Here is a 16751-nt window from a genome sequence, read left to right as displayed (position 1 = left end):
TGTGGTGATGAAGACCAAGGGACCAGTGCATTGGCTCACTGCCGCATTTCATGTTCCCCAAAAACCAAGCAGCCATCTGAGTCACTTGGTCATTTTGGCCTTAAGTAATGTGCAGATGTCCTTTCCAGGAGCAATTTTATGCATTAAATGGTTAAAACTGAGCTTTTCAGGGACTGTGGAAGCAGATTCAATAGCAACTGTTGAAAGGTAATTGGATCTCTAATTAATAAGGAAACAACTTTCAATACGGTGAGGAAAGAACAAGGGAGTGGGACAAATGTGTAGCTCTTTTGAAGAGCCAGTGCAAGCATGATGGGTTGAATGGCCTCATTTTATGCTGTATGATGCTATATTGGGTATATTATTATAACTAAGTGTGCGAATATCATTAGTTTTTTAAATAAACTGCATCGTCCATAATTACAAAGCATTAATTGTGCAATTCTAAAGATAGGCGGTGTGATGTGTTCCCTGTCTTCAAAGCACAGTTCTTCATGCCACACAATGTGCTTCAATGTTTATTTGATATGTAGTTTTCCATTTAGAATGATTCCCTTACAAATCATTAGATTGAGACGTTGTGTATTTTCTTTCATTCATTCACTAAATCTACCCAAATAAATCTTAAACCAAAATAAATCTAAGAGGTGGAAGAATGACTGACAATTTATAAGAAGTGTTCCCACAGCAACATCAAACCAGAACAGATGGAAAAAATTGAGAGCCTGTACAGTTTTCTTCTCTATGAGGTAAATGGCATAGTTATAAATTGAGCTGTGTAAAATTAAAATGAATGTATTAAATATAAAATGCAGTGATGTAAAATGATGAAAGAATTACAATTTATTTTGAGTCTCAACATTTTTAATGTTGAAATACCATCACACAACTATTTCTGCTCCATTGAATTATAACTTTCAAACCCATATGTCTGTGTGGCACCATATTTATCTAACATTTCAACTCCAGTGCTTTGATTACTCTAGTAATGGAGTTATGATTATGATGAGAGGGTCTGAGTTAAATCCCAGTTTTGATTGCCTGTCACATGCAAGTAATCCATATACAAATGTTTCACTGGCTCTAGATGGGCTGCCAGCCACTTTACAGTATAATCTCAGAGTGAAGGAAAAGCAACAGGCTTGTTTTGTCCCACAGAAACAAATGTCTGACTGGATTATTCAGAGTCACTGGCATCAGTCATGAGGTCCACAACCAGACTATTTCACCCTCTGAGCTGAATGATGTTAAAAGTGGCATCAGTGAGAAAAAAATAAATAAAACAACAGAACATCTATAATTTAACTCTATTCTTGTCGAATTAAACATTTGGAAAAGGGTTTGAGATTAAAAATTATTTTTCTTTGAGGATTACATTGGTATTTACATTCATTTTGCAGGTCACAATGCTATGGTCTTCTCTGCAAACTGATGTTGACTGTTCTTTAAAGGTTGCATCTAACACTCAGTGACAAACGAACAAATAGACCTTTGTCAGTTCAGTTCTCTGCTGCAACTTGTCTCCAACTTTGGACTTCAACCTCCGAAGGAGTGAAGAAGATTCTCAATTGGATGATGTGGAGATTGAAATAGACAGAGAGAACCTCAAGTAGACTCAAAAAAAAAATTTCCATCCTGAATTTTTTAATGTTATATTAAGTACAAATTAAAGTACTTTGAAATGTCCTGTGTAATACTGCATCAAACTTGTTTGACATTTTGAAACTGCATGTCTGCTTTGAAAACCAACCTTTAAAACACTCAGAAAGTTTGATTGAGAAAGAATAATTTTTGACGTTCCTTTGTGCATAAAGTGCAGACTTAATGCAAAATTTACAAGTTTTGGAACAATCCGTTAATGAGACCACCATAGTGTGCAACAGTTCTACATCCTGACCGTGAGAAACATAAATTCTTAGATTGCAAAGAAAAAGGAACAGCCATTCATGGCCCACCTTCACTTAATGATCTTTTCATGCATTTAAAGCAGCTAACCAGCCACTTAACTGCCCCCCTCCCCCACCCCCAGACTTCAAAACGTTCAGCAGTCTAGCTGGGAATTGATCAACTACACTGTAGTTTCATGGCGGAGGCTCTGTAAGTACTTACAGAGATTCAGGAGCCTCTCAACTTAGCCTCCTAGTGTTCCAATATAGTACTGCAGTACATGTCAGTGTTGCATCCTTTATGTGGATACCCCAAAAAAGGTAAAAGGAAGCACAAATGTAGGCTATCAGTAGGACTGCAAAGTAGAAGAGTAAAACATAGTTGCAAAAAATGCTTTCCAGAGAAATTGTATCAAGAATACAATAAGTGAAGTATTAGAAAAAAAAGTGGCAGGGTTATATACATTATACATGCTGTGGTGAGAATGGACTGCAGGAATACGTCTCCATGGGCTAAATCTTCACTTCTTTAATTACAATGCTCTTTAATGCAAAACTTACATGAAAGGAGGGCAGTCTCCCACATTTTAAGGTACTTTGTTGTGTGAGAAAATTGTTAGATTGGAAAACCGCAGAGAACCCAAGGGGAAGGCATAGTAATCAAATACTCAATGGGGATAATGTTCACTTTCAGCAGAGATGAAAAACAGGAAATGACGGATCAACTGCCCGTTATAAATCCCACAGGATTTTCCTGGTATGTAAAGACTACTATTGTTCATTTTCTGCCAACGCTAAAACTGAAGATTGCCCTCTGTGATTTCCACAATATGTAATATGAGCCTTTCCATTTATACCAAATATGCACACACAGATAATAGTAGACATGCTGATAATGTGGTACGCAAATGGGAGTGAGCTTACCAATTTATAGAGAACCATCTATTCTCTTCACAGATCACAGAGAAAGTAGTTGACCATCGGCTGGTTTGTTGTAATAGTGAGCTATTTTGACAATGCCTGAGACCAAAGCCTAGAAAGTTCTGCTGGTGATATCAGTAAATGGATTTGTGTGATGTTTTCTTCATCCTCCATTTGAACAGAGGTGTGAGCCCATAGAAAATAAATGTTTAATTGCTGTGCTAAAGTAGCAGATAGAAAAATCATAGCCAGAATTTTTCTCTTGGCATGCGTGCTGGTCAGCAGACCTGGAAATGGATCTAAAGTCCATTCCTGCCCAACGCTGGCAGCCAACAGCAATCACACACCGGCTGGCCAGTTAACAGCCAGTGTGAACGTCACTCACTAAGGTGGGTGGGGTGGAGGGGGCCGGTGGCAGGGCACAGGGTGGGCTCCCCCATGAAGCTAGCTGCGGGCAGGGGGTTTGAAAGGACATCAGGAAGGGCGCTGGGAAGACCAAGGGAACAAATTTGGGACTTGTGCAGTGGCAGGACCCTCTTCAGGATCAGACAATCTCTGCTATCCTGCAGCACAGGCAGGACCAGCACCTGGAGGGATTTGAGATATGGCGGCCAGAGGACAAAACCAAGCAGGTGGGAATGGAAATGTGTGCACACAAACAGCCCCTCGCTTCTCGAATAACTGCTTGCAGGCCCTCCTGCAGGAAGTCAGTGATCGACGGGAGATATTGCTGCAGGTGATGGCAAGAGGAGGCCTCCATGTCTTACCAAGAAGGTCTGGACAGAGGTGGCAGTGAGCAGCTGATGACTCATGCGTAGGACCTGGGTGCAGCGTCAGAAGAGAGTGAATGACCTTCTCCACTCTGCAAGGGTGAGTAAGGAAGCCCACTTCATCTTGAATGAATGTATATGTGTGGGCATGCGTTTGGTGGGGTTGGAAGGTGGTATGCAATCGGCTCCCGGTGCAAAGGAGCTAGGCTGTTTAGGACTAGGCAGAATGGCAGGTGCACCTAGAAGGGAGGACTCCTGCAATGTGTTGGGCACATGGACTAGCGATGTTGGGGAGGGGCACGTACACCTCAGCCATATAGAAAAAGGACTCATGAATGTGCTTTTGTCTTCACAGGAGCAGAGGAAGCACATTGCACTGGTACACAGCTGTACAGGTGGTGGAGTTCCAAATCTGGCACCGTTGATGCAGGTGGAGGAGGACATTTTAGAATTGGCATACAAGCTGGGGGCGAAATCTGCTGGTTAAGTAGAGGCGGGGGTTTTTGAGGAGGATGAGACTGAAGGGGTTACACTTTTGATGGTGGGGGTGTCTTCAGAAAAGGAGGGGTCAGGGACAAGGAGTGTAAGGTTATGTTCACTGTTCCTCTGTGTTCTTGCATCAGTATAAGTTTGAATTGCGCCATGCCCATGAGCAGAATGCAGCAGCAGCTACTTACACTGCTTCTTTAATGTTTATGTATACTTACTGCTGCAGCAGATGGATCAACGTCCAGACCAATCGAGGATCCGGACAGTTCACCATTAACATCGGAGGAGGAGGTGCCTTTTGATTCTGCTGCATCACAACCTTGCTCTGCATCTTGCACCATCTCAGATACTGGCAGCTCGGTGGGGTTGAGCACATCAGTACAGATGGTAGCACACAGTGGGGGAACCACGTCACATTCACCTGAGCAGTTGTCGGAGACAGAGAGTTCCCAGGCCTCTGCCAGTTGGAGGAGTGTTGGAGAGCAGGAAGATGCTGAGCCTGAGGCAGATGACAAGCCTCTGGAGTCATCCATCAGGCAGCAAATGCTGGATGTCCAGTTGGGGGTACGTGGAGATCTGGTGGAGCTACCAGGAGGTATGTGAACCCTGGTCCATACAATGGAGGAGATCATGTGGGGAATGAGCACTATGGTCGCCCTCTCCTCTGAACACATGGCATCCTCCGTCTCATGGAGCGCCAGCTCCTACAGCTCAATATAGGGTTCCTGTGGTTGCATTCAGACCTACAAGCTTACACACTGCCAGTGTGAGAGATGTTTGAGACACCTGGTGTCATTGCTAGCTGCTCGTCCACCTACGGTGATCAGGGAGGTCCAAGCAAACCTCATGTTGGTGGATGAGCGGCAGCTATCTGCATCTGGGAGCTCCACTCAGGGCACTCCTGATGGTGACAGCAACTCTTCCACCCTTGTGCCAGTGAGAATATTGTCTAAAGAATTTGTGATGACTGTGGAGTGTCCCGCCACTGTGCAGGACTCTCTCACCAAGCCGGGAACCTCACAGCCTCCAGCAACTAGAGGACGACTGCCAAGATCATCCAGGTCAACAGGGCATCTGAGTCAGCATTCTGCCTCCAATGCAGCTGTCAGCGATGGGGGAGCACCAAGATGAAGCACTCATAAACTGTTTAAGAAATCACAGTAAACACATTAGGGTAATCATGGGTGAAATCTTTAGCTGTCTGACTTGTGCCTTGTTGTTCCACATCACTTAATTAAATTATAACTTCGTATTACATGTTCTTCTTGTGCTATGGGTGCCATTAAAATGCGAGGCCTGCAACTCAATCCCAAAAAGTAATGGAGCATGATTGTTTTTTCCTGGAGGAGGTGGAGACCAAAGAGGGTGTCAGGGGGGGTTTATGGGGTCTGAGTGATTATGTAACTGCAGCTTTTTGAAGACATGGGATGAGGACTTTGGAAGCCCACTGGAAACTCCTTTGAATGACAGCTTCCCAGGTCTCCCTAGCTCCCAAAAGCTGCTGCCTTGCTGGGTCCTTAACCTGGCCCTATGGCTGTGCAGGTTCATCCTCAGAATCTGTGTTGGATTCATCCTCAAATGCTTGCGGCTGTACATTGTCATCTACCTCTTCCATATGATCTCCCTGAGAGACAGCTGGATTGTGCAGGGCACAGCACACAATGATGAGTGACATGCCATCTGATGCATACTGAAGCGATTTCCCCAGAAGGGTCCAGGCAACAGAACCTCATTTCAAGTGGGCCGATTGTCCTCTCGATTATGGCCTCCATGGAGGCATGGCTGGTGTTGTACCTCTCTTCAGCAGGGGTTCGAGGATGTCTTATAGGTGTCATCAGCCACCTTTTCAGAGGGTTAAAGCAAAATACTGCGGATGCTGGAAATCTGAAATGAAAACAGAAAATACTGGAAAAACTCAGCAGGTCTGGCAGCATCTATGGAGAGAGAAAAACAGAGCTGCACAGATACTGCCAGACCTGCTGAGTTTTTCCAGCATTTTGTTTTTATATCTTTTATCCCCCACCAGCAGGCCAACCAAGCGCGCAGGGGGGCTGAAAAGCCTTGGAACCTGGGAGTGCCAGAGAATATAAGATGGCAACTCCCAGGATAACTTGCACAAGCCTGGAGGATCTGCTGCTGGTGATCGCACACTAGCTGGGCGTTGAGCGACTGGTAACCTTTGCGATTCACAAATACCCCCAGCTCTCCAGCAGGTGCTTTGACCGCCACATAGACGTTATTAACGGTGCCCTGAATCTTTAGGAAGCCATAAATAGCTGCAAATCCCCTTGCACACTCTGCCTGGCTATCCTCATCTGTTCTGAAATGTATGAAGGTCTTCACCCTCCTGAAGAGCACATCCGTGACAAGCTTTATGCAGCGGTGTGCTGTGGATTGTGACATGCCGCAGAGATTCCCTACAGGACCCTGGAAGGACCCTGAAGCATAAAAATTGATTGCGGCAGTCACTTTCAGTGCCACAGGTGTAGGATACCCCCCAACACATTTGGATGCGATCTCAGGCTCAATCGTTTTGCAGACGGAAGTCACTGTCTCTCTTGGAGGCGGTTACTTATTCCGCACTGCGCCTCCGTCAAGTCCAGATAGTTGGATCTAACTCTGTGTACTCTACCAGCAGGGTAATGGTGCCTCCACTGGCTTTCAACCCCTTCAGGGTGTCCTGCTTTCTGTTGTGGGCAGACACCCTGGTGATGCCTCCTCTCCCTTCTCCTTATCTGAAGAAGAGCCTTCACCTGACATGCATTTTTAAACTACTGCATTGCTGAGGCGGAGGCTTTCTGATGTTATGGCCAGTCTGTAAGTGGCTCTATAAGGACAGAAGCCTCCTTAGTTCCGAAAAATAAAAGAGCAACATGGTTCACAGAGCAAACAAGAAAGTCCAGACTTAACAAAAGAAATGTTTACTCCTAATTCCACACTCATTGCTCCATCCTCAACCTTATATTATCTTTAGAATGATCGACCTAACCGGAGTTGGTGTATTTTGGTGACCGCTTTGGTGCCTTTGAAGATGGTGTGTTTGGCCAGTTCCCCTGGCAGCATGAGGCGGGCGGCGCTCTGGATCAACCTGGCCAAGATGGTGCGGCGCTTGTTGTAGTGAATGAGGTGCGAAGCCTCGGAGGTGATGCGCTCGAAAATGTCGCCAACGAAGGAATTCATAACACTCATGGCCTTGGACGAGATCTTGGTGGGAGGGTGGGCCTGGGTCAGCGCCCTGTACAGGTCAGCGGAATAGCTCTGCTGGTGAGATTTCCTCCGCTTCCTGGGCGGCTTCTTGGTGACGTCAGTGAGCGGCTGCTTCGACGCTGCAGCCTCAGGCATCCCACTCGCTCGCATCAAGTCAGCTCCATCCTCAACCTTATACCCCAACCCGGATTGAGAAAGCCCCAATTGTGAGTTTCCCACCTGACCGTCCAGCTCGTGCATCGACCGTTAAAAGCACTTTCTAATTGGGTGAGCGGCTGGCATTTGGCCACGCCCACCCACCCCAGGTGTTGTGAGGCGGCACGATGATGTCAGGGACCCCCCCTCCCTGCGAAATCACACTCTATTTCACAGCAGGTTGGGAGGACTGTGCTCCCGCACCCATGCGGGGGATTTCAGAGTCAATTGTGGCAGCTCTAGGATATGCTCTGCTATACATCATTCATGGGGTGTACACTCTGTTATTAAAAAAATACATATGCTTGCTCATTGACTGGTGCTCCAAGTTGTTTTTTTGTTACGCCATTGAGAATTTAAATGTGGAAGTTGTTATTGGCGATATCGAGTTGGATGATCAGCCATGATCATAATGAATGGCGGAGCAGGCTCGAAGGGCCGAATGGCCTACTCCTGCTCCTAGTTTCTATGTTTCTATGTTTCTATATCAACCAAACATGCACCCTGCTGTAGTGATAGACATGTCTCTACTTTCCATACTCTCAGCTGGGGGTGTGAGCAAAACTCAAGAGAAGTGATCACAACAATTGTGTTTCAACATTTTCTGTTTCACTTTAAAAGTTGTGTGCGTGATAAATGTTGTGGTGGCTTAGGACACAGGATGAACTGCTGTTTTATATGCAGGAATGTGTGTTTCTGACCATAACTCAAAACACAACTTCTGATATCAGTGATGTGACCACATTTAAATTGTTGCTCATTTTGTTTCCATTTTAGGAGGCCAGCCACCATGAGCTACTTAAGTGTACGGTGCTAAATCTGCCCCCCTTATCCAGGTAGCGGAACCATCGGCCTACGTATCTACAATTATCCAGGAGTATTTTTATGACAGGGAGCGGTGCAAGCCAGAGATGCTTTTCTCCAGAAGTCAAACTAAATGAACAATATGAAAGCAGCCACTGTAAGCAGGCAGACCACACACAACCTGGCATCATCCTGTGAGGCAGGGAAACTAAAGTTGGAGTTACTAATGAATCACTCTTGTCTAATGCTAAGCAGCTCACTCAAAGTATCACTGGCAAAGTCTGGAATCATGTTGCCCAGCTGGCTCTTGGTCATAAAAGCAAAATACTTCGGATGCTGGAAACCTGAAACAAAAACAGAAAATACTGGAAAAACTCGGCAGGTCTAACATCATCTCTGGAGAGAGAAACAGTTAACGTTTCGAGTCCGTATGACCCTTAATTGTCGGGAACCACCCCCCCTTCCGTATGACCCGTATGATCCAACGCAAACTGGAGGAACAACACCTCATCTTCCGATTAGGCACTTTACAGCCTTCTGGACTTAACGTTGTGTTCAACAACTTTAGACCATGAGCTCTCTCCTCCATCCTCACCCCCTTTTAATCCTCTTATTTCTACATTAATTTTTTATTTTTTATCCACTTTTATTTTTTATTAATTTATTCATGGTTTTAACCCCTTTTTATCCCCTTCTATCCATTTTCTATCCTTTTTTCCCCACCTCATCCCCTACACAGCTATCTATTACTTGGCGCATGTTATTCTTTCACACAGTGCTACCCTTGTTCTGCTATTATCACATTCTGCTTTCTTACTTTTACACCACTATCAGCACCTTTTTTAGCCCTTACCATGGCCATTAGCACTCCTTTTGTCCATTAGTTCATGACATTTTTGTCAATCTCTCCTTTGTCCCCACCTATCGCTGACCTTCTATCCAGCTTCGCCTGCTCCACCCCCCTTAAATAATATAAATTTCATCACATTTCCACTTCTCCTCAGCTCTGAAGAAGGGCCATACGGACTCAAAACATTAACTGTTTCTCTCTCCACAGATGCTGCCAGACCTGCTGAGTTTTTCCAGCATTTTCTGTTTTTGGCTCTTGGTCATAGTTGGTACCCAGCTCAGGAATATCAAGGAAAAAGGGTAAATAGAAAACAACTTGTAGAAAGGAAGTTTATGCTCTTAAATGGTGAAAATAATTTCTGTAATTATACACGTTCATATCTAGTAATTCATAAATATCTTTCATTCATTGCCAGCAGAAATACAGTACTAGTGAATGAAAGCTAAGTATATGGTACCCTCTGGTGGCCGTGCACGTAATTGCCAACAACTTATTGTCATAATAAAAATTATAGCAAAGTTTACATTATGGTTCTTGAAATAAATACTGATTTTAAGCACAGCTACAGTAATGAAACAATATAATCTTAACAATATTAAGCTTCTAGCTGCTGTCAGTCTATCTATTTTGCTTCTACCATTTTATAAGATGTTTTCTCCCTTTTTGATACTATACTTTGTGCTTCATATTACTTCAATTAAAATGCTACTGAGACCACCTTCTCCTAAATATCTCCTGATGCCTCTCTATAATTATCATTGTGGATATGTGGCTGAATACCAGCACCTTCCGAAGAGCAATTACAGATGGATAATAAATGCTAATGAACTAATAATAAAAAAATACATCAGATTGGGTAACCATTAACTTTCTCCCTTTTGCATGATTGAAAATTCCTTGCGTTTCCTTGATGACCTAGCTCAGATCAGGAATTCAGAATGTATTTAATTAGACTTCTGAAGTTCCCTTGAATCCACCATATGCTCTGAGGCATAATTCACAAATGGAACAATTCCGATGCTGTTCTGTTGAAGGGTCATGTGGACTTGAAAGGTCGACTCTTTTCTTCTCCACCGATGCTGCCAGACCTGCTGAGTTTTTCCAGGTAATTCTGTTTTTGTTTTGGATTTCCAGCATCCGCAGTAGTTTTTTGTTTTTAATTCCTGTGCCACTAGGTTGTCCAGGTATGTTCATTATGTTTCATTATATCACAATTTAAGAACAATAAATCACTTCCTGATGTCAGGCCTATGCACATTTTAAGCTCTTTTATAGCACAGTATAGTTCATGAGAGACGAACAGAAGATAGTGGGAAACACAATGGGTCAGCCAACATCTAGAAAGTGAAAATACAGCTTACGAAGTTGTGGTTGTGTACTTTTCATCAAAATCTGACTTGATGTCATTATTTTAACAATGCATACGTTCTACAAAGTTCATGAGACAATCTTAAACAACTTGAACTAATTACAGAAACATCAGATTGAGTATTTTCAGACCTTGTTTCATTGAAATGTTATCCAGGATTTCCAATTCTCCCTTCACTTTTGGGATGGTAACACTGAGGCCTGTTAAACAGTACAGAGCAGGATTTAAACTCTCCAGTTTATCGAGTCCACACTCTAAAATGGAGAATGGATTTTGCTTAGCATTGCACATGCTAAACAGTTCTATCTAAAAATAGGAGGTTAAACAGCCCAATAACGTAAAAAAAAGTAGACTAATTAGATGCCTACCAATTCTAATTTTAATAAATGTATATAGCCAATAAGCTTTTTAAATCAATGTCAACTTCAACTTCAAAACAGTCCATGATAAAAGTTAGGAGATATCAGTGATAATGTTGCTGATTTTTTCCCTTCTCAGTGGCAAATTTTCTGACTGTTGTTTATCAGCCCCCATCAATGACATAGCAGCATTTGGGAACTTATTATATGAGGAATTATGATTATGAAGGTGTAGCCTATCAATTCGTGGCATAGTATACTACTGTTAATTCATTAATAAAACTATGTTCAGAACTTAATAAGAGAATCAGAAGAAAGCACATGAACGACTGAGAAAAGAGAAAAATCCTCAGAAATATGGCAGCAAAGTGTACTAGAGACTGGAAATACAGAAGGGGTGTGCGTGTATAAACATAATATTTAGATATTCACCCTGAGAATTTTAAAATGTGTATGCATGTGGATGTTAATCACATATCAAAATTGGTTATTTCTACCCTTTATTCCCTTGGTACATTTTCTGTTCTTTGCACACAACGGAAACAAAGACAGGGCAAAGTGACATTACAGGATAAATCTGACCAATTTCAATTTACCAGGGCATACCACTCCTTTATAAAACTGGCAGGTGCAAGCACTGAAATTCAAGAGCCACGAGTTCTGAGTATATGAAGGAACCGTCAATACCAAAACAGGCTCCATTTATTAGTTAGGAAAGCAGCGCCGAAATTTAAAAGGTGTCTGGCTTTTTTTTGTAACTTATAACGGTTTTAAGTGGATGTCTAAATAAACATTTTGGTACTCTAAAATTGTCGAATGTTAAACACAATGAATTTGTCCTATTGTCACGGGTTCACAAGGAGTGATGAACCCATACAGACTCATGAATGAGCCGCAGGAGTTACTGACACTGAAGCTGTGTAGCCACCACATGTCGGTTCACGCTTTAAATTTCCCTCCTGCAGCAGCGCAGCCAATGGGCGCAGGGTGCAGGTGAGGGCGCGCCGCCTTCTGGGTGTTGTAGTCCGGCGGCCGCAGCTGCCCAGGGGGCGGGGCGAGGAAGTGGACCACAACCTTGGGAGGTGCGTTGCGGCAGGCCACGCATGCGCCTAGCCAAGGAGCCGCAGGTACATTTGGGGGTGGGAGGGGCTCCAGGTAGAGGAGGCGAGTAGTGACCTGTCCATGATGTCGTTACCAACGGTGACGGGGAGTGAGTGAGTGACGGAGCGAGGGGCCGAGAAGGCAAAGGAAGGGGATGGAATAACTGCCGAATCGAGATGATGATGATGATGGAGGAAGGTGTGGAGTTGAAAAGTTTACCTTGAGCTCCCTCAGTGTTTGAGGAGTGGCTCCGGCTGGAGCTGCAGGTCAAACATGTCGAGGGGCAGGTTCATCATAACCTTCATTAAAGGCAAAAACAAACGAGGGAGGGAGGATGAAGCCTACGAGGAACAGAAACAGGACCCCTGTGACTTAGAAGAGGTAGCTAAAAGGGGCGAGACTTCCACGTCTGTTGTAGGAATGACCTCCAGTGGACCAGGTGGGGCTGTTTCAGGTGTCTCTATATCAGAAATAGTGCATGTTCTGAGCTTTCAGTGCCAACCTTGGTCGTCTGCCAGCAGTGGCTCAATGGGTGTGAGTGGCTCTTGCCTCTGAATCAGAAGGTTGGTGGGTTCACAGTCACATACCAGAGACTTTGTTTCAGCACAAAAACCAAGGCTGACATTCCAGTGCAGCACTGAGAGTGCATTAAATTGGTGGAGGTGCTGTCTTTTGGATGGGGTGTTAAACTGAAGCCCTGTCTGCCCTCTTGAGTGGAGATAAAAAAATTCTGTGGCACTTTTTTGATGAATGGGACAGCAGGGGGTTATCCTTGGTTCAGTGACCAATATTTATTCCTCAATCAACATCACAAAAAGATTATTGTTTGCTGTTTGTGGGAATGTGTTTGCAAATTGGCTGCCTTGGTTCCTATGCTACAACAGTCATTACACTTTATAAGTACTCTATTGGCTGTAAAGAGCTTTTAGATGTCCTGGGGTTGTGAAAGATGCTATATGAATGCAAATTTTTCTTTATAATCTAGCTTAACGCCTCTGTGCATCACTGAGGGAGTGCTGCATTGTCTGAGGTGGTGTTTTTTCAGATGAAACTTGAATCTGAGGCCCTGTTGGCCTCCTTGGATGGATATCAATGATTCCATGGTGCCATTTAAAAAGGGAACAGTTAAGATGTCTTTGGTGTCCTGGGAAGTATGTATCCATCAACCCATATTATTAAAACAGAATGGACCAGATTTTGCTGGGAGAATAATAGTTTGGCTGCCAGTGCTCACCATTATTTATGTGAAAATTGGACCAACTTCCAGCAATTATGTGTAGCTACATGCAGTAATCAGGAAGTTGCTGTCCAAGGTTTGACCTTTTCCTCCTTGAGCTTCCCAAAAAATGGCATTTTACCATTTGACTCACCATTCAAAAGTATTGACTGGTGTGAAGTTCCTGTATTTACCTCAGACATAAAATATTAGGTAATTCAAATTTGACCTGTGATCAGGGACAGGAGGGTGTGACTGCAGGCGAGGCAGTTATGGGGACCCAGGGGGTAGCGTTCGAGGAGCCTCGGCCCCTGCAATTGTTAAACAGTTACGAGGTTTCTGCAAGCTGTGTGGACGAGAGCGGGGACTGCAGGGAGGATGAACGAACTGACCACGGCACCATGGTACAGGGAGTCATTCAAATTGGAGGAGGAAATAGGAACGTAGTAGTGGTAGGAGACAGTATAATTTGGGGTAATAGATACTGTTCTCTGCAATCGTGAGTGAGAGTCCCGAAGGTTGTTGTGCTTGCCCAGTGCCAGGGTTAAAGACATCTACTCAGGGCTGGGGAGGAACTTGGAGTGGGAGGGGAGGGATCCAGTTGTCATCATCCATGTTGGTATCAATGATATTGAAAGGACTAGAAAAGAGGTTCTGCTGAATGAATTTGAACAGTTAGTAGCTAAATTAAAAAGCAGACCCTCCAAAGTAATAATCTTGGGATTGCTACCATGGGCAAACTGGCATAGGGTAAATAAAGTCAAGGAGTTAAATGTGTGTCTCAGAGATTGGTGTCGGAGGAATGGGTTTCAGTTCATGGGGCACTGACACCAGTACTCGGGTAGAAGGGAGCTGTTCCTGGGACAGGCTTCATTTGAACCATGCTGGGATCAGTGTCCTAGCAAATCAAATAACTAGGGCTGATGAGAGGGCTTTAAACAATATAGAAGGGGGGAAGGTTCGGAGAGGGGACACATAGGCTTACAAAGCAAAAGGATATGGCAGCGTTGTTGAAGGGCAGTTATTTAGGTAATGTTACCCAGAGTGGGACAGAGTGTACAAACATTTTTTTTTGAAAAGCAGCAAACAGGGTCAAAGGGGGAAAAAATGGTAAAAAGGCAAAATTAATGGCTTTGTACTTAAATGCACGTAGTATTCGGAACAAAATAAATGAATTAACGGCACCAATAGAGGTTAATGGGTATGATCTTATAGCCATTACGGAGACATGGTTACAAGGAGACCAAAGCTGGGAACTAAATATTCAGGGGTATGTGACCTTTTCAAAAGACAGGCAGAAAAGAAAAGGCAGTGGGGTAGCTTTGTTAGTACCTAATGGAATAAGTACGATAGCAAGAAATGATCTTGGATTGGAAGATGTAGAATCCTTATGAGTGGAGGTAAGAAATAACAAGGGGAAGAAAACGACACTGATGGGAGTAGCCCATGGGTCCTGTAATAGTAGCTATACTGTAGGACAGAAAATAAGTCAGGAGATAGTGACGGCATGTAAAAAAGGAAGCACATTAATCATGGGTGACTTTAATCCGTGTAGATTGGGAAAATCAAGTTGGCAGAGGTAGCCACGAGCAAGAATTCATAGTTTATTCAGGACAGTTTCCTAGAACAATGCGTTGTGGATCCAATCAGGGATCAGGCTATCTTGTGTGTAATGAGGTGGGTTTAATAAATGACCTGAGTAAAAGATCCCCTAGGAAACAGTGACCATAACATGGTAGAATTTAGCATTCAGTTTGAGAGTGAGAAATAGGTCGGAAACAACTGTGTTAAACTTAAACAAGGGTAATTACAAAGGAACGAGGGCAGTGTTGGCTGGGGTGGATGGGGAAAGTAGTTTAGCAGAAAAGATGTTTGTTGAGCAATGGCAGACAAAGATACATTCCAGTGAGGAAGAAGAATTCAAGGAAGCGGATAAACCAACCATGGTTAACCAAGGAAGTTAAGGATAGTATCAAATTGAAAGAAAAACATACAATGTGGCAAAGATTAGTGGTAAGCCAGGGGATTGGGGAAAGTTTTAAAAACCCACAAAAGATGACCAAAAATATAACAGAGGGAGAAAATAAACTTTGAGGGTAAACAACAAGTAATATAAAAACAGACAGTAAGAGCTTCTTTAGAAACATAAAAAGGAAGAGAAAGGCCAAGGTGAACATAGGCCCCTTAGAGAATGAGGCTGAGGAAATAATAATGGGGAACCAGGAAATGGCAGAGGTGTTGAATAAATACTTTGCATCAGTCTTCATGGTAGAAGACAGAACTAGCATTACAAAAATACTAAATAATCAAGGGGCAAAAGGGGGGAGGAAATAAATATAATAACTATCACTAGAGGAAAAAGTACTAGGGAAATTAATGGGGCTAAATTACAATGAGTCTCCTGGACCTGATGGGTTGCATCCTAGGATATTAAAGGAAGTAGTTAGAGATAGTGGATGCACTGGTAGTAATCTTCCAAGAATCCTTAGACTCTGGAAAATTCCCAGAGGACTGGAATACTGCCAATGTAACGCCCTTATTCAAAAAGGGAGGAAGACAAAAAACAGGTAACTATAGGCCAGATAGCTTAACATCTGGCATTGAGAAAATGTTAGAGTCTATTATAAACGATGTAATAGTGGAGCATTTAGAAATACTTAATCTAATCAAGCAGAGTCAGCATGGCTTCATGACGGGGAAATCATGCCTAACAGGTTTATTAGAATTCTTTGAGGAGGTAGCAAGTAGGATAGATAAAGGGGAACCAGTAGATGTAATATATTTGGATTTCCAGAAGGTGTTTGATAAGGCACTGTACTTAAGGCTACTTAATAAGATAAGATTGCCCATGGTGTTGGGGGTTGTATATTAGCATGGATAGAGGATTGGCTAGCTAACAGGTGACAGAGAATTGGGATAAGGAGGGCATTTTCAGGATGGCAACCTGTAACTAGTGGAGTGCCACATGGGGCCACAATTATTTACAATATATATTAATGACTTGGATGAGGGAAATGAATGTACTATTGCCAAGTTTGCAGATGAAACAAAAATAGGTGGGAGGGCAAGTAGTGAGGGTAACAGAGTCCAGAGGGATATAGACAGGTTAAGTGAGTGGGCAGAACCTTGGCAGATGGAATATAACGTGGGAAAATATGTTGTTATGCACTTTGGCAGGAACAATAGAGGAGCTGAATATTATTTAAATGGAGGAAGACTGCAGAAAATTGTAGCACAGAGGGATTTGGGGGTCCATGAATCTCAAAAAGCTAGCATACAAGTTCAGCATGTAATAGGGAAGGCAAATGGAGTGTTGGCCTTTATTTCAAAGGGAATGGAGTATAAAAATAGGAGAGTTTTGCTTAAACTTATGCAAGGCACTAGTTAGACTACACCTGGAATGCTGTGAACAGTTTTGGTCCCCATATTGAAGGAAAGATATACTGACATTGGAAGCAGTCCAGAGAAGGTTTACTAGGTTGACCCTGGGTATGGAGGGATTTTCTTATGAGGAGAAGTTGAGTAGGTTGGGCCTGTACTCATTGGAGTTTAGAAGAATGAGAGGTGACCTTATTGAAACATAT

General features: G+C 43.2%; 1 protein-coding gene across 1 annotated transcript in view; it reads left to right on the top strand.

Annotated features, from left to right (window-relative positions):
* Positions 1-708: 708 nt before the first annotated feature.
* Positions 709-16751, top strand: part of slc12a4 (solute carrier family 12 member 4) — a 176449-nt gene continuing 160406 nt past the window's right edge. The window contains exon 1 of the mRNA XM_078544240.1: positions 709-749. The gene's annotated coding sequence lies outside the window, so the exon portion shown is untranslated. The remainder of the gene's footprint in view (positions 750-16751) is intronic.

Source organism: Cetorhinus maximus, chromosome 6, assembly GCF_964194155.1.
Source record: "Cetorhinus maximus chromosome 6, sCetMax3.hap1.1, whole genome shotgun sequence".
NCBI classification, from domain to species: Eukaryota; Metazoa; Chordata; class Chondrichthyes; order Lamniformes; family Cetorhinidae; genus Cetorhinus; species Cetorhinus maximus.
The sequence above is the reverse complement of the archived record's forward strand: the minus strand, read 5'-3'. Positions and strand labels throughout refer to the sequence as shown.